This window comes from Felis catus, chromosome C1 (assembly GCF_018350175.1).
Source record: "Felis catus isolate Fca126 chromosome C1, F.catus_Fca126_mat1.0, whole genome shotgun sequence".
Lineage (NCBI taxonomy): Eukaryota > Metazoa > Chordata > Mammalia > Carnivora > Felidae > Felis > Felis catus.
In genome coordinates this window covers 95,872,105-95,895,691 of record NC_058375.1, presented here as the reverse complement: position 1 = coordinate 95,895,691, position 23,587 = coordinate 95,872,105, and the positions used below count along the sequence as shown (strand labels likewise).

The 23,587-nt window shown below is 43.7% G+C and overlaps 1 protein-coding gene across 1 annotated transcript in view; it reads right to left on the bottom strand.

Annotated features, from left to right (window-relative positions):
* The window catches only part of CTTNBP2NL (CTTNBP2 N-terminal like), a 52,918-nt gene extending 46,300 nt beyond the window's left edge, over positions 1-6,618 (bottom strand). Inside the window, exon 1 of the mRNA XM_006935000.5 lies at positions 6,468-6,618. The gene's annotated coding sequence lies outside the window, so the exon portion shown is untranslated. The remainder of the gene's footprint in view (positions 1-6,467) is intronic.
* Between the last annotated feature and the right edge of the window lie 16,969 nt (positions 6,619-23,587).

Sequence of the window (23,587 nt, the reverse complement as noted above, 5' to 3'; positions counted from 1 at the left end):
ATGGTTATCTCCATACTTGGGCAAAGAAAAGGACATTCTTCTGCCTCCACTAGCTTTTTGTGACTTCCAGACACAGGTGAAAACCATATCTGTGCTTCACAGAATCTGTATAGCTTTTAATTAAGTCACAATACATTTTTAAAAGTTTATTTATTTATTTATTTATTTTTGAGACAGAGAGAGCAAGCAGGGAGGAGCAAAAAGAGAGGGAGAGAGAGAATCCCAAGCTGATGTGGGGCTCAAACTCATGAACCATGAGACCATGACCTGAGCTGAAATCAAGAGTCAGACAACACCTAACTGACTGAACCAGGCTCCCCTAACCAAGTCACAATTTTAACTTAATGACTGAGAAATTGATTTTCTAAACATATCACAGCTATTTTTTACATTATATTAAATGCATAGTGCATATGTATCTATATCCATAGTCCAGGAGCAGTTATCACATTCAGCTGTTCTGTTTATATATCTGTCTTCTTAAGACTTTGCTCTCTTAGACAAATCCTCTGTCCTAATCAACTTGATGAAACTTAGCACCTAGCAGTGTGGTTCTCAGGGGTATTCAAAAAATGCTAGTTGGAAAAGAAATGTACAGCATAGTACCTTGAATTACAGCCAGCAAGACTGGACTTTCTCTTTTAGCAAACGAGAAGCCAGTAAACATTTTTAACCAGGTGAGTATCATAGTGAAAGCATAGTTTTAGGAAGGTTAAGGCTTGAAGGACAGAGCTGATTTGATGTATGGGAAACTGGAAACAGGAAAAGTAGGCAGGAGAGAACTTTAACAGCATAGGTATGAGGCTAAAACGTGTGAACTAGGATGGTAGCAGTAAGGATGCACGAGAAATACCGATGCGAGAGACTCCATGCAGGATTTACAGTAACTTGGTACTGGCTCCATTGAAGGAGGTGAGAGGGGAAACAATCCCAGATCAGCTGAGCTTGTAGACTGTCTGACTCGAATAATGACGCCATTAACACAAACAGGGATGTTAGAAAAGGAACTGGTTTTGGGGGAAAATGATGACTGATATGAGGCATGCTGAATAAGAAGTTAGTTATTCAGTAAACTTCCCAAGAGGAACAAATGCATTAAGAGTCAGTGTGGTGAAAGCTAAAGGTCTAGAAGTGAAGTCTTTAGGGGGTAAAGCCTTTTAAGAAAATTTCTTCTGTGCCTTCAATTTAAGAACAAGAGGCAATAGGAAGAAACTGATACATCAGACTAGACCTGATCATTTTTGTACCCCCAAATATTAGATCGCTGAAGAACCAGATTGGTTCTGTCGTTACTCCTGTACCACCTGCCCCAACAGTAAGGACTAGTTAGCAGAAATGGAGAGATAGGGCACCCCTACCTTCCACACCTCCCCACAACAAAATCAGTGCTTCTCTCTTCTTTCTGCAACTTACCTGACACTTACCCTTCCTTCTTCTCTCCTTTATAACTTACAGTTCCTATCTCTTGTTAAAACAGTTCCTGGCTCCTCCTGGCTCTCGCCAGTCCTGGGATGGCAGACCCATAGAACTCTTCAGCCTCACCCTCCCCAAGCAGCTTTATGCAAAGGACCCAAGCAGATGCTCTCAAGGCTCAGGGTCAGAAGGGGGGGTTTTTGGTGTGTGTAAACCCTGTCATCCTGTGCTGTCCTATTTTCCTTTCTAGTTTCTACTGAACTCAGTAACAATTAAGGATAACATTCTTTGTGGCTCGGCAAGTCAGAAAGGACTCACTGAGCAGAAGGGATACATTTAGATTGGGAACTCTGGCTTTGGACCTGAAATACAGACTTTGGAAATACTTGGCAGGGAGGAACCATATTACTGCATTCTCTACTTCAATGCCTGCTTGTAGTCCTGTTTTCCTCAACCCACACACCCCTGTCCTGGATTCCCCCCACCTCCACTCTTAACTGCCGTCCATTGTTTCTTCTCACCTGTTCCTAGGATTGCTCCTTACTTTGGGGGACAATGGGGAAGTTGTCTTCAGAAGGCAAAAACCACTTTTGATCAAAATTACCACGGAAAATCCTTTAAATCTCACAGAAGGTACAACCCTGTATCGTCACAATGTCCACAAAACCATGTATATGACTCTGAGGATGGAGGCACTTGAGACTGTAGAGTTTGGAGTGTGACAATGGACAATTCAGAGAAGACACCAGATGGTTGAATCCCTTGCCTTTCTTTTTCTCGGGCCAGAAAAACTCAAGAAAGGTAATTTGCGTGACAAAATTATGAAACCCAGACTCTATGAGACAGACACACACACTCTCCTAAAAATCCTTGCATCAGATGTTTGAGATCATGACATGTAAAAGCTTTGTTTCCCTCAACTCAGGAATCTTAGCTATATGTTGAAATACTTAAAACCAACCGAATGAAAACTAAAATCATACACAAATTCTTCATCTTTGCTAAAATGCTAAGGGAGTAAAAGAATGTTTAATATTAAATTCTGTAACTCACAGGAAAGTGCTAAACATGACAGCAATAACACCTACTAATATTGTGTGCTTCCTACATGCCAGGGACCTTGCTCTGTGATATATATATATATATATATATATATATATATATATATATATATATATATAACATATGTATCATATACATATATATCATATGTATCTATATATATGATATATATGATACATATGATATATATCATATACATATATATCATATGTATCTATATATCATATATATGATACATATGATATATATATGATATATATGATATATATCATATGTATCATATATATATCATATGTATCATATATATCATATATATAATCATATACATATATATCATATATAGATACATATGATATATATGTATATGATTATATATATGTATATATATATATATATATATATATATATATATATATATATATATAATTAGTTCATGTAAACCTTAAAAAAAAAACCTCTAAAAATTATTTCTATGTCGCAGTTGAGGAAAATGGGATATGGTGAGATAGAAAACTCTGCCTTTGCCTGGGTCACATAGTAAAAGAGCCAAAGAGTTGGGATTTGAACCCAGGTTAGCCTTTGGAGTCTGTGCTGTCAATTTCCATACTCCATGGCCTCACAATAAATAAGCCATTTTCTCACTGAAATGCTCTGAACTGAAACTTAGAGGATGTGATCTTTAGTTATTAGCAGCAAACATTCAGGAAGTAAGAAAAAATAGCCTTTAGAAACAAGCTGACAAGCCATTCCGGGGTCAACCACCACAGACGGGACAGATTTCCTCTAGAAACAAACAAATAAATAAATCAGTGCTTCTCTATCATGCCACCAAACACCAATTCAATGGCAATCCCTCGAAACACCACTCTACTCCACTCAGAAAAGCCAAGAATTCCAATCCTGTTCTGCAAATTAACTGGTAGCACTGCAAACATGATTTTGCCAAGACAAAAATCCACTGTAGACTGAACACATTATGCCCACCATAATCAGTGTGCGTGATTCTTTTATTTATTTACTTATTTATTTTAAGAGCGAGCACACGCATGCGTGGCAGAGAGAGGGAGACAGAGGATCCGAAGCAGGCTCTGCACTGACAGAGCAGAGCCTGATGTGGGGCTTAAACTCCCGAACTGCAAGGTCACGACCTACGCTGAAGCCAGCCGGTTAGCTTAACTGACTGAGCCACCCACCCAGGCACCCAAGTCTGCAGGATTCCATTCAGGAACCCAATACTATTTGTGTCCCTATTCATGTATTTAGGGCTAGTTCAGAAAAGCACAAAATCAACTAAAAATTCACTTAAAAAAATTCCCAAGTAGTTCAGTAACTTGTCAAAATCAAACACTCAGAACCTGTTCTTTAAAAACAGCAATCAGTTCCTAGTGTGCTCTCTTAAATTTACCTCATTCCACTCAGGTCAGATTCTTAGAAAAATAAAATCCTAAAATGACTAGCAGTGATTACATTAGCAAGTCTGCTTCAAATTTCATTACAGCAAAATTATACATGTAAACATCAGACATTTTCGTACAGGAAATTCAGCATTTTAAAGTCACTTAAGATACTGGAGTTTCATAAGACATCAGATAGGGAAAATAAAGTTACATCAAGGCAAAAAGAAGTGGGCTGCTTATACTAAGTTTATACCTTATCAGTAATTTGTCTTTCTAATCTACCCTAAGGGGACTGCTTCAAACTAAATTCAACAAACACTTATTAAGTCAAACTATGTCCCAGGCACAGGGAAAGACACAAAGCTTTTAAAAAAATTACTACTACCTGCTCTCAAAGAATTTATAATTTAGTGACACAGATTGGACATATACATAAGTATCCTCTGCGTACAATGTTTTTCTTCACCTAATGACCAAACAGTTGTTGAAAAAGGCAGAGGAAGGATTTCCAAGACCCAAACATGTATCAGACAGGTCTTGCTTATTACGCCAAATAATCAAAGAGAATTATTTGCTCTTTCCTCTCTGCTCATTAAGGCCCTGGTAATCACCCCTGCTTTGGTTTCTTTAGTCTCTTACCTTAGTTTATTTTCTGTTCTCCACTCATGTAATAAGATATATCTTTTTGGGATTTCCTGTTCTGCTTTTAGCTTTTTCCGCTGCTATTGCTGGGGGCCCGTGTCTTACCCTCCTATCACAGTACACTTTGTGTTTGCTGGGGTGACCTACCACACAGTTTTTTCTTTGTGCTTTTTTTTATTGGAGATCTGGAAACAATCACGGAACAGATCTGTGAGCACTAAGAGTGGCTCTGAAAACCTCGAATCTAACTATTGAAAACTAATAATCTCCCGGAAGTCTACCTTCAGAAAGTCTAATCAGGAAGGTAAGAGACGGCGTTATAATTGCCTGCTATGATTCCAACTCCTTGCATCTCATTGCTATGAGCCTGGCTACAGAGAACAGTAGTAAGATGGACTTCAGAATGAGAGCAAAACAATGTTAAAAAATACGGCAAATATTAATACCTGGAAGTGCTACCAATAGATGATTACTGGGGATTCATTGTCATTAACATCAGGCTAAAATCATCCATATTTTGCACCTGCTGAAATGAAGGTCAACTTGACAAAGCCTTTATGAGCACAATACAGAGACACTTCTTGGTAGTTACAAGTATGTAAATAGCCGGAATTAACCTTGCTTTTAATTATCCTGATCTCTGAGATTTAAAACTTGCTCTTACTTTTCATCCTCTAAATGTTGGTAGGTGATACTGGTCTTGTAAAACCAATCAACAACATCATGTATGTATCAGTTTCCCCTGGAGGGAAAAACCCACCATAAAAGAAGGGCTAGAGAGTAACCAAAGGCCTAGGGACCGGATTAATCATAAACCTAGATGGCTGAACCTGAATTTTCCTCAAACACTTCCTGTCTTTTGTTTCAACAGAACTACACCTTCAAGGTTAACTGCAGTCTCCCTGAGCAATGGACCAGCCCACCCTAGAGTGGGAAACACTTATTCCTAATCCAATGCTCTTTATTTACTTATCGACACTGTTTTAACAGAAAACACGCTCCTATTCACTGACAGTCAAACAATATACACTGCATTCTACCCACGAAAGGCCAACTCTGCAGATATCCAACACACCCACCTCAATGTTAAACATAAAAGGATGGTTTTTCCTCAAGTTCCTAGGGCAGATACAGGATAGAAAGCAAAAATGAAACGCAACCCAAACCTAAAAAACCCTCGGAAGTTAGGTTCTCCCTCAAGGAACAGACTGAGGGAACCTTCCACTGAGGGAAGGTACCTTTAAGGGTGATGGGGAAGTGGGGAGTTACTATTTCTCTTTCCTCCAGAGTCTAGAACAGTCCCAAAGCGGGTGAGCTCTCGATTCCTGCGCCCCCCCACCCCCACCCCGGGAACAGAGGATCCGAGGGGCTTCAGGAGGAGGGCTGAGGATCAGAGAATGGGGGATGGGAAGAACTGAAGTGGGGGAAGGCCGCTTCGTCTCTCGGAGCTGGTTGTCTAGGTCGGATCTTGATTTCTGCTTCGCTCACTTCTCTTTTTTGGAAAACAGTGATTTTATTTTACGCATGAAACTAGCTCTGATCCCACTCTAGCGAGCAGGGACAAGTGTAGGGAGGGATGTCTGGCCTCCCGGGGGTACAAAATGGGGGCGGGGGCGGCGGCGGCAGCCTAGAGAATGGAAACCTGTGCGCCCTCCCCAAGACTGAGGCGCTGGGCTAGAGGATCCCTTAAGCGAGGGGTGTCAGGAGGGAAGCCCCTTCTGCGGAGCTGGGATTGACCGGGGACAATAAGTAGCTGCGAGGACCCTCGGAGGATGAGGAGCCGCCTCCTCGGGGAATACCGGGAGGCGGAGGAGAGGGCCCCGCCCCCTCAGGGGATGGGAGAGAGTGCCAGTTGGGACTGTGGCGGGACGACACCGGTAGTCCTACCCTTGCTTTTCTCTCGGGAACCCGGCCTCCCAGCCACCCCCAAACCCCAGCCCCGGCGGCTCCTACCTCTTCCCGGCGCTCCGGGCTCCGCTCCCCGCCGCCTCCGCCACCCGCTCCCATCCACAGCCCCCGGAGACCCCGCCCCTCAACCGCCAGGCGGGGGCACTGGCATTCGCCAGGGCCAATCGTCACCTCGCTTCCTCAGCCCAGGCACCAATGCGCGCGGGCTGGAGGAGGGGCTTCTCCAATGTCATTTAGGCTCCTCCCGGGGCCCCAAGATCCCTTTTGTTTGGGGAGAGCCAGGCTGGGATTGAGCTCGCGTCACTTCCTGGAGGAAGCGCCCTCCTCCGGCCCGGGCTCGGGGGTGGGCTCGCGCCCCTCCCGGCTCCGCTTCTGCAACTTTCCACCTTGCGTGCGGCTTCTGGGCAGCGCGGTGGCGAGTGTTTCGTGCTTTACCCTACTGGTCTGGGAAGCTTAGGAATGGCGGGCTTTGGGTGCCCAGATTGATTGGGCATATTAACGTTTCATTTTATCCAAAATGTTAATCAATAAAGTGTCCTTTTGGTGTCTGCATTAGAATTAGTTGTTGAAAAGCCGGTAACGTGGCTTTTCTTTCTCTTGGACAAGCTTGTGGGTGTGGTGCTAGACGCTAGAGCGCAAAGATAGTAAACCTGGAGACAGTCCCCGCCCCACCCTGCCCTTCTTTTCCCACATTACGTTTGGAAGAGAACTACTGGCACTGGAGCCCCCGGCGCGGGGATACTGGATAGCACCTGGGAGAGCAAAACCCGGTGGGACCTACCTTCCAGGCAGAAGTCGAGTAATTGCAAATTAGTCTGTCGAGGTTTTTAGTCTCTCCAGGTTGTGCCGGTCAGATGAGGGGACATCTATGTGTCCTTGGCCCCATTATACTGTGGGGCAATGGCGTTTGCAGTGAGGCTGGAACAAAGGACGGTGTAGAGGATGCAAGGAATGTCTGTCCCTTCTTGTGAACACAGGAATGCAGATCTTGCTGGTAGCAGCTAGCCCTCCTAGGACCAAATAACGCAGAGAAGGAAGAGGATGCATCCCTAACTGAGGTGAAGGTTTCCAGATTCCTTTTCCATAGACTGCACTCCAGTTCACAGGTTGATTAAGCTGGTTAAAACAATAATCATATTATTTTTAAAGGTTATTTATTTTTGAGTGAGCGGGAGAGGGGCAGAGAGATGGAAAGAGAATCCTAAGCAAGGCTCCTTGCTGTCAGTGTAGAGCTGGATGCAGGGCTTGATCTCAGGGACCAGGAGATCATGACCTGAGCCGGAATCAAGAGTTGGTCATTTAATCAACTGAGCCACCCAGGTGCCCTAATAATAACCACATTATTTAAAATACAATATAATAAATACTTACGATACAGTTAAATATTTACAATGCATGAATATTGTATTGCTTTTAATACATTATTCCTATTCACAACGATTATTAAGCAAGAAACTATTAGGGAAATAGAATTTGATGAGGTTTTTTTGGGGGGTGCTAGTGGGGCTCGTGGGGTCCAGAGCCGACGGCCGAGAAAGAATTCTTGAAGTCGTCTTTGGTGCAAAAAGGTGATTTTATTAAAGCACGGGGGACAGGACCCGTGGGCAGAAAGAACTGCCCTGGGACCAAGAGGAGAGACTGGTAATACACCGTGGAGTCGGGGAGGTAAAGTCCAGGGGAAGTTTCCAGTGAGGTTTTCATATGCTAAAGAAGACTCTTAGGATACTGGAGGCCTGGCTATTTTCAAGCTAAGGTTGTTTCCCACCCCCTAGCAAAGTATTAGCATCAAGATAGCAGGGAGTTCCTGTAGAAACAGTTCGCTCTGCCTGCCTCCAGTATTTGTCAGTGGGCTGCAGGTTATGAGGAAATTTAATTTTATCTGCCATTTCCTTCTGCCTTTGTTTCCCACATCAGTATTCGGGTAGGCAGACTTAGTCCTTAAGACAGATACAGCCCAGCCCTTATGCAGTCTACAGCCTGATGGAGGATGTGGTCAGTCTGTGCAGTTACAGAGAAGTTTGAAAGAAGAAAGCCAGAATTTATCATGTCATCACAGTGGCAGATACTCTCATATGATATCTTACTTAATCTGCAGTACTATATGATAAATCTTTCCTATCTCCCTGAGAAGATAGAAATTAAAAGAAATCAAATAAGGTCACAGAGCTAGTAAATGCAAAGAAAGAACTTCCAACAAGGATGTAGGGACTCCAAACCTGTGCCATATTCTGCTGCCCGCACACTGACTCTCACAAGGAGGACTGGTCCAGAGAATGGGCCTGAAAGACTATAAAACCACCATCAGAGCTAGAAAAAGGTTCCTTGCTTGCCTGCCCAATTGATTGTAGGCCTGAGTCATCTCTATTTAAAGGACTGCAAGACTGTGCTGAGGTGCTCAACAGCAGCCCAAGGACTTTTGAAGTAATGAAGTATGAAATTCAGAACTGAAAGACCCCGTTCCTTGTGTTCAGGAGACTGATGGTCTGAGAGGTGGGATGAAGGCCAGGCACAGAGTAGGTGCTCAATGAATACTGACTTGACTTAAAAACAGAATGTCTGGAATGGTTAAAAACATGGACCGTGAGGTGCTGGAATCGGCCGACAAACTTGAAAAATCCCATTTCCTTCTCCTCCCTTTTGCCCTGCCTCCGTGTTTGCAATGAGGAAGTGCCTCATTGCCTGACAATGAGGCAGATGTGGGAGAACAGGCTATTTTCTGCTAGCTTCTGAGTCACTCTAAGAGTTGTCCTAGTGAATCAGCTCCTCCCTCCCTCCCCTCCTTTCCTTTGTAGCTATTAACCCACCACCACCCATTCTACTCCCAGGGGGACTGGGAGGGCAGCGCTTTGTGCTTTACTTCCTTTATGGCCACCAGCAGCTCCCCTGACCCCCTGGGCTCTCTCTGCCCATTCCTGAGTGAGTGTGGGAGGACCTAGCAAGAATGACATCATCCCTGTCTGGTAGGAATCAGAGTCCTGAGGGTGTTCAAACTGCTTTCCTTTTCATTCGTCACCTCTGGAGGTAGTGGACAGGAGGAGTTGGTGACCCTTATGGAGACCCTTAGGCTGCCGTATGAGAGAGTTCTGGAGTTTTGTGATTTTTCAATACATAAAACATGTAAATAGGGGCGCCTGGGTGGCGCAGTCGGTTAAGCGTCCGACTTCAGCCAGGTCACGATCTCGCGGTCCGTGGGTTTGAGCCCCGCGTCGGGCTCTGGGCTGATGGCTCAGAGCCTGGAGCCTGTTTCCGATTCTGTGTCTCCCTCTCTCTCTGCCCCTCCCCCGTCCATGCTCTGTCTCTCTCTGTCCCAAAAATAAATAAACGTTGAAAAAAAAAATTAAAAAAAAAACATGTAAATAAATTTAGAATCTGGTACAAAGGTGTACACAGAGGTAGAAAGTGGGTTCATAATAATACCTTAAATTTGTACAACATTTGTATATCTATTACTTTATCAACTTGCCAGTAAATATTTATTAAATGCCTACAGTGTGTCAGGCAACAAATTCATAAGAGGTGGTAAAGATTATAGATTGTGTCAAATTTTCTCCAAATAGGTAAACTTCTTGGGTAGGTGTTCCATAAATGTTTATTTGCTGTTTTGCGGAGGTAATGATGGAATAGACTAGAAGGGCTAAACTAGAAGAAAAAGAATTTAGAGTTCTGTTGGAGTTCTCCCTCTTCACAAGCCATATGAGTTTCCTATGGCTGCCGCAAATTACCACAAACTGGATGGCTTAAGACAACAGAAATTTATGCGGTGCTTGAGTGGCTCAGTTGGTTAAGTGTCTGACTCTGGATTTGAGTTCAGGTCATGATCTCACTGTTCATGAATTTGAGCCCCACATCGGGCTCTGCATTGACATCATAGAGCCTGCCTGGGACTCTCTCTCTCCCTCTTTCTCTGCCCCTCCCTTGCTTGTGCTGGTTGGTGTTCTCGCTCTCTCTCAAAATAAATAAATAAGGTTTAAAAAAAAAAGACAACAGAAATTTGTTCTCTTTCAGTCTGGAGGCTCTAAGCCTGAAATCTAGGTGTTGACAGGCTGGTTCTTTGGGGGAGGGAGCTCTGAGGGAGGATCCATTCCTTGCCTCTCTCCTAGGCAATCCTTGGCATTTCTTGGCTTATAGCTGCATCATCCCAGGCTCCGTCTCTGTCTTCACATGGCCTTCTTCCTTGGGAGTCTTATGCCTATACGTCCTCTTCTTTTCTTATAAGGATAACAGTCACATTGGATTTAGAGCTCACCCTGATGTAGGACTTCATCTTAACTCATTACACCTGCGAAGGCCTTATTTCCAAACAAGTTCATGTTCTGAGGTTCGAGGTGGACAGGCACTTTGGGAAGGCGTACATTCAAACCAGGACACAAGCCTACTTGACAGAGTAACCTTCCCCACTTAACTCCATTTAAGTTCATCAGTAAATGGCATGAAACTAAGGAACTGATTCCTGAAGATCACTTTGTTCTATGACTGTATGATAATTATATATACAGGAAACATTTCTCAAGTCTTTACTGTATGCCAGGCACTATGAGATTGCTTTACAGTTCATCTCATTTAACCTATAAAAGAATCTCAGGAGATAGGTGTGAATATTCCCATATTACAGATGAGGAAACTGAGGCACAAAGAAATTCACGGCCATGGAATTCATAAGGGATGAATATTGGATATTTACTCAGATCTGATTCCAAAGTGTACCCATCATAATTACTATGCCCTATCATCTTTCCATCATGCTAGATGGGAATATGGGGAATGCAACAAATATTTTAAAATTTTGATTTATGGACCACTTGGAGTTGAGTAGCAATCTTCCTGCAACTATGAGTATAGTCTGAACCTATTTAAAACAAGGGAAAGCAAGAGAGGAGGGAGAGGGTGGATAGCAATGGAAATTCAATAGGGAAGAGGAGAGCCATGGGCACTTACCTGAACCTCAGTTTCCTCATTTGCAAAATAGAATAGTTCCTTCCTACAACACCTGGTGGTTGTGAATATCCAAGCGACATGATGGACATGAAAGTATTAGATAAACTCTATGAGGGATTATTATAAACTGCCTGGGAGATCTTGCTCAAGCTCTTACTTCTCTCTGGCCCCAGCCCTTCAGCTAACATCTGGGGCTCTATAAGACTTCTTCTAGCTGTGACGCACTGGGACCTACTAAGTTGCTGGGGGGCTAGATGTAGAAGTTGTTGTGACTGGGAAAAGTGGCCTGTCTTCCCCACCTCCCATTTTCTTCAACCCCCAGGGGGCTCCTCCACCAGGGGATCCAGAGAGGGTAGCCTAGAAGCCAACGAGTGCTCTCTAGGCCGGTACCAAGTTGAAGCAGGAGAGGAGATGTGCTCTCCACGGATCCCTGCATTTCCCCCTATCATCTGTCCCCACAAAGGCCTTTCTGAGTATTCCTGAAGCGTTTTCTTCCTGCTTGGATCATCCCAACTGGGCGACTGGGGCACAGGAGTGGAGAGATTCTGGGCGTGGCCCTCACTGTGTTCTCGAGCTTATTGCTCCCCCTAGTGCCCAGAGAGGAGTCCTGCAGCTGTCGCCTTCCCTCTCGGCCATCGCCGTGAGTTTCAGAAAGGCTTCTCCCCTGACAGTTTTTCCTTTTATGGGTGTGGGCTGAGCGCACAGCAGGTAAGGTCTCCAAGGACCACCTGCAGGGACAGATTCTCCTGATTTCTAGCTAAATATTGGGGCCAGCTTGGCCATGCGGGAGCAGGCACACTCTTATCCTGGATTGTGTGGGGGAAGGTTGAGAAGGAAAGGGAAAGAAATGTAACACTGAGTGCCTACCTTGTATCAGGCAGGCACTGTGTCAGGAGGTTTACTTATATCACATGTATAATCCTTGTGATCTCTACATATGTAATCCTTGTGATCATCCTAAGAGATAATTATTATTACATCTACTTTTTCGGATAAGAAAGCAAGTTCAGAGAGGTGAAGTGTCTTGTCAAAGGTCACATAAAAACAACAATAATGTGGGGCACCTGGATGACTCAGTCGGTTGAGTGTCTGGCTTCAGCCCAGGTCATGATCTTGCAGTTTGTGGGTTCGAGCCCCGCAACGGGCTCTGTGCTGACAGCTCAGAGCCTGGAGCCTGTGCCTGCTTTGAATTCTGTGTCTCCCTCTCTCTGCCCCTCCCCTGCTCATGCTCTGTTTCTCTCTCTCTCTCTCTCTCTCAAAAATCAATGAAAACATTTTTAAACATTTGAAAAAACCAACAATAATGTTAATAACATCAACCGATTGTTTGGTGCCTACTCCACAGCAGGCACATTATTTCTTTTAATTCTCACCACAGACCTTTAAAATAATCACTATAATCTCTATTTTACTCATGAGGTCACTGAGATTTAGGGAGTTTAAGAAAGAGGTAACTGAGCAGCTCGACTGAGGTCAAAGAGTGAGGTCCTCTGGACTCCAATCCCACACTGCTTCCCTTGTACCATTGCCTCACAGAGCCAGTGGGTGGTAGAGGCAGGTCTGAGCCCAGGCCTGTGTGACTCACTATTCTTTCCATTGTGGGGGCTGCCTGGTGGCCCTTCCCGAGGACCAGGAAACTAAGAGCATGTGTTTTTTTTTTTGTTTTTTTTTTTTTGTTGTTTTTTTTTTGGATATCCAAACTGGAGACAGGATGCTATGAAAAAGCCAAGGCAAAAGTCCATAGGATCTTGGGGAAATGCATAACTGGGGTGGCACCCTGGGAATTGCACTATGGTATTCTGTTAGGCGCCTTGAGGAGAGTACCCAGAGGTCCCTGAGTCCCATCTCCCTCATCCTATCCTAGGATGCTATCCTAGGATGCTATCCTATCCACATGCTCCCCGCAAGTTGGTGGGCTAGGACGATGAACACAAAGCTCACAGAAGAGCAAAAGAGAAATGCAGATGGAGTGCCATCTAGCCCGATAGAAAATTCTTGGAAATAGATGGGATAAACCATGGAGTTCCCAAATCACCCAGCCAAGTTCCCAAGGATTGGGGTCATTTTTAACTCATCCCCATCACCCACAAAAGACAGATTAGTCATAGGTCTCTGGAAGAATACTCTATGCTGCTTTGAAGGAGTCTCAAATTTTCCTTTTCATTCTAATCTTTGAAATTATTAAATTATTATTGAAAGACATATGCCAGATGATGAGCTGATAAACTGGTTGATGTTATGTTTGTTACTTCCAAATATAAATTACATAGAGGCAAACAGATGGAAAAGATTTCAGTTCTCTCTTTTTTTTTTTAAATAAATTGACTATTTCATTAAAGGTTAACTCTTTCCCTTTCTTCCAACCTCTCCCCTTTCTGTCTCTCTTCCTGTTCCTCCTCTGTCCTAGGTGCCTCCTTTCCCCCAAAGTCTGGAGCCAGACCCCTCTGCTATGCTGAATTGTCTTGCCAGAAGCATTGAAGCTGACTGGAAGGCTGGTCTTGTCTTCCCCTCTGTTTCCCCTTCTTCCCTACACATAGCGTGATATTAAGCAGAAAGTACTTTCTGTGCTACAGCCAGAGACAGAGATTCAGCTTGGCCGAGCTGCCCTACGGTTTCGATCTGATGAAAGCCAATTACACACTTCCCCTGGCCTGTTATTTCAGCTGAGGCACCACATGGTTGGTTGAATGGGTCCTTGTTGCTCACAAAAGGGAGAAATATTTGTAGGGAAAGTAAATGACCCAGTTATGGCTGCACCATCATTTCTAGGCAATTTCCTAGTAAGTGGCCCTTTGGAGTAGGCTGGTGCTAGAAGATTCTATGCCTTCATTTCCTGCTTCATGACTCCTGCTAGGTCCCTGCAGGGTCTAGTCTGCCCTGAACAAAGTGACCAGGGGACCCAAGTTGGAAGGAATCTGTACATTGCTTATCCCTTTTTCTTTCTGCCACCTTGCCTTCTTTTTGTGCTCCTTTTATTCCTGAAATAACCATTGTGTTCCCATCATCGTGACCACAAGAAGTAACACAGTTCTAGGCCTCAGGGTACCCGTAGTCTTGAGGAGAGGCAGACTTGTGGGACTTGTTGACCCCAGTTCTCCTCCTTTCTGTGACCACACTTTCCAAATGACATCACTCAACCCACTGTCTTACATCATAGTCGGGATGCCTCCAGATGTAAGGGACAGAAAACTCCATCCAAACTGGCCAAAGTGAAAACACATTTCAGTGGCTCATGCATTGAAAAAGTCTAGGACTAGGCTGTCTTCAGATGAGCCTTGATCTGCCTTCTCAAAAATGTAATTGGGACCAGGTTTCTCTCTCTGTATCTCTCAGCTCTACTTCTGTGTTGGTTCTGATTTCAGACTTGCTTTCTTCCTCAGTTGGCAGTAAGCATAGTGGTTCCAGCTTCATACTCAGTCATATTCGTCTCCCTCTTTCCCAGAAGTCTGAGAAAAATCCTGCTCTGTTCTCTCGGGCTCTGCTTGGACTGGATGTTCATCCCAGAACCTATCACTGTGGTCAGGGGGGAAGAGTTGCTTCGATAGGCAAGATCTGGGTCATGTGCTCTATCTGGAGCTCTGGATTAAGTGTGGGGAAAAGCCATAGCCTCAAATGAAAATTCATTCATTCATCCATCCATCCGTTCATTCATTAATTCATTTCTAGAAAAAATCGGGATGGATGTCTGGGAAACAAATAGTGACTGTTTTATTCCAGATTTGAGGGTTTGTCTCATATTTGCTCTCAGGTTAATTTGAGCTGCAACCTGTTTCTCTAATCTTGCCCCAGCTCTTGGCCTGGGCTTTCCCTTTTGCTGGTCGTTGCCGGAAACTCTAGGATGGCTAGTCTTTGTCCTTTCTTGCCCAAAGCACTACTGAAGAAAGACTCTTGTGTATAGCAGCTTTTTATTGAGGATTTGGGGGACCTGGGGATGGCGTGGGCAGCGTTGAAAAGACTTTTAAAGATTAGAGGTTCTCAGATTTGAGGGTGTGTCAAACGACCTGAAAGTCTTGTTAAATTGGAGATCGCTGGGTCCCGCTTCCAGAGTTGAAACAAAAATATATTGAGTTCCTGTGTGTCAGACACTAAGGCTACGGTGGTGGCCTGCTCCAAATTTTCTCTAGCTTTGCTATGCAGAGCAATTTAATTCCTTATTGCCCAAACTTTTCTCATCTCTGTCCTACCCGGGGGGCTCTCACTTTTCATTGCCAAAGGGGCCCAGGAGGTTGCTTTCCTCAACAAAGGAATCAATTTGTACTAGCCGATGGAGGTCAACTGACTCAAACTGCAGCCAGCTTGCGTGATACTATGTTTCTTTATCTTCCCATGGTATCGGCAAACAGGGAACTGTTGGTGAAGTACCATGCTGGGGGTATTGACTAGGCATAGCTTCAGAGGCACAAGAGAGGGAGTGGGATCTTCAGGGAAGAGCTGCCTGACTCGAGTGTGAGCATAGCGAAAGGAAGTAACTTGAGAACCAGACCTACTAGCTGTGGGGCCTGACCGTGACACTCAAATACCATGAGTTTCAAATCCCTTATCCGTAAAACTGAGAAAATAATGATGTGTTGACTAAAGGGTTGTAGTAAAGATGAGACAAGACACCAGGACACTTATTTATATCTCTTTCTCTCTAACACCAATCTGTCACCAAGCCCTATCAGTTTTACTTCCCGAATACTTCAAATGCTACATCTGCTTCTACCCTCACCTCCACCTTGGTCTGTCCACTGTCCTGTCTCTCCAGGACAACAGCTTTGTCTCCTAAGTGGTCTTCTAGATTCATCTCTGGGTCTTCTGGTCCATTTTCTACAGCGGGCTGAGTAGATTTTAAGAAAACACAACCTGAGCATGTCACCCCCTTCCCTCCCAATCAAAACTTCGGTGCTCTTAGGACAACTGGATTCACAAAGCCCTTCTTACTTGGTTCCTGCGTATCTCTCCAGAATCATCTAGTGCCACTCTGCCCCAGACAACTGGTAGCAGACCATTTCCTTGAACAAACTTTAGTCAGGTTCCTCTAAGCCCCCTTGCCCCCTCCCCAGCCTCGCTGAGCCTACATAGCCAGTTTTACAAAAATCCTGCTGTGCATCAGTTTAGGATGCTATCAGGCATGATATCCCATCAACATCTTCATCCCCCTTCTTTGACATAGAGGTCCTTGGTGTGCCTTTAGCAAGAATCCTGTTAAGTCAGTTTAGCAAGAACCCCCCACCCCCACCCTCTATGTGTCCTCTTAGAAACTTTCCTTCCACTGTCTCCTCACTCTGCTTGTTAGCATTTGTCCATTTGGATTTAGAGTTGAACCTGATCTTTCTCCCCTATCGCCACAGCCTTGACACCTGTTGCAATAGTCCTGAATAACGTTTTCCTTACTGTGTCAACACATGTCAGGCTTATTTTTTTCTTTAATGCTGGCTGCTTTTCCGTTCCTCGGAGTCTTTGCTGATATTCTTCTGTTTTCTCGGGCTGTTCTTTCTCTCCTCTCTCTAAAGCCTATACATCTGTCAGATTTCACCTCCATGTCACGTTCTCAAGAGCAGTTCCTCAACCCAGTAGAGTGACTAGGTTCCAGTATATTGCCTTCATAGCATGTGTCATGATTTGTAATTATGTATTTGTGCAATTATGTTGATTAATGTGGCTTTACGTAACTCTTTTGTGTGCTCCTTGAAGGCAGGGAGACCATGTCTATTTTGCTCATGATTCTTGCCTCTAGTACTTTCACACAGTACCTGGCACATAGTATAAATGTTTGTTATTGAAGGAATGAATGAATGAATACAGGAAAGTGTGCTATATAAAAAAGGTGCTCTATAAGTCATTTTTCCTAGTCTCCAGCTGTGCTGATAAGCCTGAACACTGTTGGGGGAGATACAAACTTTTGTGGCTTATTTCATCTACTGCAAACCTTCCTGGGGGGAAACCTTGGGTCATACCTTTGGATGTGCAAGGTGTAGATGGCCCTCCTGAAAACTCCCCTTAGAATGGTTCACTCCTCAATGTCTAGAACAGTGCCTGGGACTTGGTGAACTTAAATAGATGACCTGGGAATTGACCCACTTACTGACCTGTTTGGGGGATTCCCAGGAATGCTGATAATTCCCTTGAGACAAGTTGTCTCTTGGGTGGATGTTAATGGACATGGTCTTAGGTCTCATTCTGCCCTGATGGGCGCCAGTCTAGCTAAAGATTCCCTATTGGGAGGGGCACCTGGGTGGCTCAGTCGGTTGAGCGTCCGACTTCGGCTCAGGTCATGATCTCACGGTCCGTGAGTTCGAGCCCCGCGTCGGGCTCTGTGTTGACAGCTCAGAGCCTGGAGCCTGTTTCAGATTCTGTGTCTCCCTCTCTCTCTGCCCCTCCCCTGTTCATGCTCTGTCTCTCTCTGTCTCAAAAATAAATAAACATTAAAAAAAATTAAAAAAAAGATTCCCTATTGGGAAAAAAATACACAAGGGGTTTTACTAGGTGCCTACTGCTCTAAAATGGGGAGATGGCAATATGAACTTAGTAAGATTTCCCATTTCTATGACTGCCCTCTGTTTTCCCGTTAGTGTTTGTTGGTAGAACCGGGGGTAGAGGGAGCCAGGAGGGAGAGGATACAGCACGAAAGCAGGGAGCTAGGTGTCTGTTTGGGGACCCGACCCCACTTTTACTTCCTTCCACTTTCTCCCTCCCCTCAGTGCCAAGCTTTCAGAGACTGCTTCCTGCTCCCCATTTTCACCTTCCACCTTCTCCTCATCTCTTTGAGGCCTTACCCCTGGCTTCCCTGTGCAACTGTGGTTTCCTAAGGTTTCCAATGACCATCTTGTTGATAAACCATGCGTATGTGTTCCCTGAAGCTTTGGACATTACTCTCTTTTTTCTCTTTCTCTTGGTGGCTATGATGGCACCTTGCTCTTTTGGCTGGTGTCCTGCCTTTCTTTCCCATTCTGTATTTCTCACTTGTATCTGTGTCTCCTCCAGACAAAAGCTCCTTGAGGGCAGGGACTCTATCTGGTTCATGGTTGTCTTAAAAGTCTGTATCATATTGTCTGCACACAGTAGACATGATTAATGTTTGTTAAATGAAAGAACAAGCGATTTCCTAAAGCTTTGTCACAGCTAGACTACCAAAGTGATTAAGAGCAAGAACACTGAAGACAGCCTCAGTTCAAATCCTGGCTTAGACACTGACCATCTGTGTGGCCCTAGACAGGCTACTTCACCGCTCTATGTCCTGATTTCATTACAGTGTTTTAAAACTGTTTCTCGCCTCATAGGATTGTTTTGGGGTTAAATAAGTTAATGTTCATATGCCTGGCATAAAGCAAGTGAGTACGTGCCATTTAAACAGAATAACTTATTCTACTTGATGACCAAACATGGATAGTTTTGAAAGTGAAAGGGATGCTATTAATAATTACGTCAAGGGGCGCCTGGGTGGCGCAGTCGGTTAAGCGTCCGACTTCAGCCAGGTCACGATCTCGCGGTCCGGGAGTTCGAGCCCCGCGTCGGGCTCTGGGCCGATGGCTCGGAGCCTGGAGCCTGTTTCCGATTCTGTGTCTCTCTCTCTCTGCCCCTCCCCCGTTCATGCTCTGTCTCTCTCTGTCCCAAAAATAAATAAACGTTGAAAAAAAAAATTTTTTTTTAAAGTAATTACGTAAAGACAACAGGTGTAAACCAGGCCTGTCCTGGGCAAACAGGGACATGTGATCACCTTACAGGTAAGGGCTCATTAGGTAAATAAAGAATGTTTTCATCTTTGTTGGTTTTGTTACTTCTGTTCATTTTCTTCTAGTGATTAGCAGTAAATGTTTCCAACCATAAAAGCCTGCGCGCTTATCTTTAGGAACAACAGAGAAAAAGGAAGAACAGGGGAGGCAGTGTCATAAGGGATGGAGTTGATAGGGCAGCACCCAAGAAACAGAAATGAAGTTGAATTCTTGGGGTGTGGGCATGGGAAAAGAGGGGAGCCTTCCCATATCCCCCTGAAGCTGTGGGTCTGACGGATGGAAGGTGCATGCGGTTTCCTTGTGGATGGTGTGATTTCAAGGGGCCCAGCCTTCCCTGGAGCCTCGTCCGTGGGGAGTATCTGTGAGCACGGCCTGTGCCGGTCCTCCAAGATATTCGCTTGCTGTCTGCTCACGGAGTTTGCTGTTTTCTCTCAAACTGTTTCAGAAACATGTGGTTCCATCTGCTTCCCCGACAGGGAGTGTTTTTTCATTACCTTAAAGTAGTTGTTTTTATGAACTGGGATAAACACCTGGTGGGCAGGAGTTTTAGCTCATGGTCATTCCAATTCGAATTCCATTATTTCTCCTGCTTGCCTGGGGAGGGGAAAAATATACTTTCTAAACACAGTTTTCCTCTTTCTGGTTTCCCAAACAGATGCACCATCAGATAACAGCATGTCTGCAGCTGGCTGCATCTGCCCAGAATACCAATGGCAGGTGGCTCTGGTGGTGACCATGGCACTCCAGGGGTGGGGGAGGGAGAAAGCATCTTTCCTTATCTCGAAATACTGAAGCCTGTCAGTCTGAGAAGGTGCCATTCAGAGCCGTGTACCAACTTATCCTCACTCCCTCTCCTTCTGGGGTGGGAGTGGAAGTGGCAGTGGGGAGGAGGAAGGGGTAAGAGAAGGAACTAACATTTAGTGGTACTTCCTATGTGCCAGGCAGTGGCATCCTTCCATTTGATTTCATACTCAGAACAACCTTACGCTATAGAGACTGGTTTTTCTGTTTCATAGATAAGGAAAACAGTCTTCAAAGAATAAAAACAATATGCTGGGGATAGATATGTCAATGGTAGGCAGGAATTTGAATCTGCTTCTATCTGATTCCAAACCCTGCGCCTTTTATATTATGTCTCTGAGACCCTGAGAGGGGTGAGGATTGACTCAGTTTCACACAGCCAACCCGGGAGCAGGCTGTGTCTTTCTAGCCTCCCAAAGGGAGGGAGAGGCACGGCTGGACAAAACGTGTTGGTCAAGTACTTAATTAATATAGGAGAGGGAAGGAGAATTGAAGTTTTTGGCTGTAAGTGATACCATCTTTTGTTCATTCAACAGATATATATACAGTCCTCACTAAGTGTTAGGCACAATGTATCAACTTATGTGAAGAGTACAGCGGAAAAGGCAGATTTGAGGTTATGTGCAGTAATTGGTCTCAGATTTGGACATGTTGAGTTGAAGATCTAGGTTTGTTTCTTTAAGCTTTATGTATTCATGCATTTATTTAAGTATTTATTTGTTCATTTATACTGTGGGGAGGGGCAGAGAGAGAGCTGGAGAGAGAGAATCCCAACCGGGCTCCAGGCCCAGTGTGGATCCTGATGCAGGGATCAGTTCCACAATTGCGAGATAATGACCTGAGCCGAAACCGGGAGTCTGACGCTTAACCGACTGAGCCACACTGGCACCCCAAGATATAGGTTTTTCATGAGGCCTTTGGATATACCTATCTGGAGCTCTGCAGGAAAGTGCAGGAAATATGTACTTGCGATTGATCCTCAGATAGATGGTGGTTATGCCATGAGCAATGAGTGAAATAATGTTCTATGATAGAGAAGAGCATTGAGAATGGAACATCAGGTAATCCCTATGTTTCAAAGGGAAAACAAAATGAAGAGTCTATAAAGAAAGTTAGGAAGGACTGTCCAAACATGTAGGCAGAGGATCAGGAAAGAGAGATGAATTTAGTTAGATTTGTTCCCCTCATTTCCTATTAAAAAAATTTTTTTTAATGTTTTGTTTATTTTTGAGAGAGAGACAGAGACAGAGACAGAGACAGAGTGTGAGCAGGGGAGGTCCAGAGAGAGAGGGAGACACAGAATCTGAAGCAGGCTCCAGGCTCTGAGCTGTCAACGCAGAGCCTGATGTGGGGCTCGAACTCACGAAACGTGAGATCTTGACCTGAGCTGCAGTCTGACTGATTAACCAACTGAGCCACCAAGGCACCCCTCCCCAACTTCCTATTTAAAAATCAACTACTGTGGTATAATTTACATGTAATGAGCACACCCTTGAGTGTACAGTTCCCAGACAGATGCCACCATCAGATGCCACCACCTCAGCAGCCAGCAGACGGTTCTGGTGCAGTTTTGACAAATGTATTCACACATGTAACCTCCAATCCAGTCGAGATATAGAACGTTTCCATCGTATTTAAAGTTCCCTCATGCCCTTCTCCACTTATCCCATGCAATCCCTGCTCCAGGCCATCACTGGTCTGGTTTCTATGCCCACAGATTAGTTTTGCTTACTTGAGGATTTCCTATCAGTGGAATCACACAGTGTATACCTTTGTATCTTGCTTCATCAGTGTCATTGCATGGCTCAGTAGCTTATTCCTTTTTATTTCTGGGTAAAATTTCACTAAATGGATATATCACGAGTTGTTTATTCACTGACCTTTTGGTGGACACTTGGGTTATTTCTAGTTTGGGACTATTATGAATGAAGCTGCTATGAACGTTTGTGTACAAGTCTTTTTGTGTATAAGGTTTTTCTTTTTGTTCTTTTTTCTTTCGGTAAATATCTAGGAGTGGAATTGCTAGGACAAATATTAAGTGTATATTTAAAAGACATTGCCTAACTTCTTTTCAGAGTGGTTATACCATTTTACACTTCCATCAGTAATGTATGTGATTTCCAGACAGTCCATTTTCTCACCTAACTTGATATCATTGCTATTTTAAAATTTCAGTCATTCTAGTAAGTATGTGGTAGTACCTAATTCTGTTTTTAATTTGCACATATCTTATCTGTTGTATCAATCTGATGATAGAATATCTTGTTATGTGCTTCTTGCTGTTCTTTGCAACTGCAATATCACATTATATTGATTATTGTAATAATCTTGTACTTGTAATAAATCTTCAAGTCAAGTTATATAAGTATTTTTCCCCCCAAACTGTTTTGGCTATTCTAGGTCCTTTGAACTTCCACATAAATTTTCAAATCAGCTTGTCAATTTCAATAAAATAAAACCTGCTTGGATTTTTCCTAGAGTTATGCTGGGCAGAATTACTTTGGGAAGAGTTGACATCTTAAGAATATTGTATCTTCCCATTCATTTCTTAAGGTATTTGAAAGTTTCTGTCACCAATGTTTTCTAGTTTTTCTATGTATATGTTTTGCATATATTTTGTTATATTTATTCCTAAGTACTTTGTGTTTTGATGCACTTTTATTATGTGCCTTGGTTTTTCATATTTCTTGCTTGGGGTTTCTTCTGTGGACTTATACTTTTCATAAAATTTGGAAAAGTTTTGGTCATTATTTCTTCAAATATTTCTTATGACTTCTTTTTCTTTTCTTCTTTAGGGTCCACAGGTTATTTGACATTGTCTCACAGCTCTCTGATGCCCTGGTTATTTTTTCCAGATGCTTAATCTTTCCTTTACCTTCTTGAATATATGGAATATAGTTTTAATAACTTACAATGTCTGTCTACTAATTCTATCACCTATGTCATTTCTAGGTCAGGTTTCATTGATTTTTTTCTTAACTATGGATTTTATTTTTCTGCTTATTTGCATGTCTTTTAATTTGTGTGTGTGTGTGTGTGTGTGTGTGTGTGTGTGTGTGTGTGGTTGTTGTTTGCTTTTTGTCTTGTGAATTTTTATTGGATTCTAGACATTATGTATTTTTACTTTGTTGGGTGCTGGGTATTTTTGTATCCTCATAAATATACTTGAGTATTATTCTGGGAGATAGTTAAGTTACTTGGATACTGGTCCTTTTGAGGTTCGCTTTGTTAGGGATGGCCAGAACTGCTTATCGTCTAAGGCTGACTGCCCACTACTGAATATCCTTCTGAATGCTCTATCTGGTAACCTATAAATTGTGAGGTTTTCAACTTTGGCTGGTAGGCAAACACTGAGGATTTTTTCCTTTACTCCTTTCAGGTGTTTTTTTTCCTTCAGCTTTAAATATTTTTCTGACTTGAATGTGCTGATCAGCAATCAAGCCAAAGACTCGAGGGAGACCCTTTGCAGATCACTGGATCTCTCTCTTTCTGTCTCTGTGCAGCTCTCTAATCTCTGATGCTCTTCTATGTGAACTCTAGCTGACTTGGCCTCCTTGGACTCCCCAAATGATCTCCTAAACTAAGGGAGAGTTGTTGGCTCTGGCTGGGTTTTATCATAGGGGCTCATCTTGCTTGTTTCCTCTTTTTCAGGGATCACTGTGTGTAATGCCTGACGTCTAATGTCAGAGAGCTGTTGTCTCATATATTTTGTCT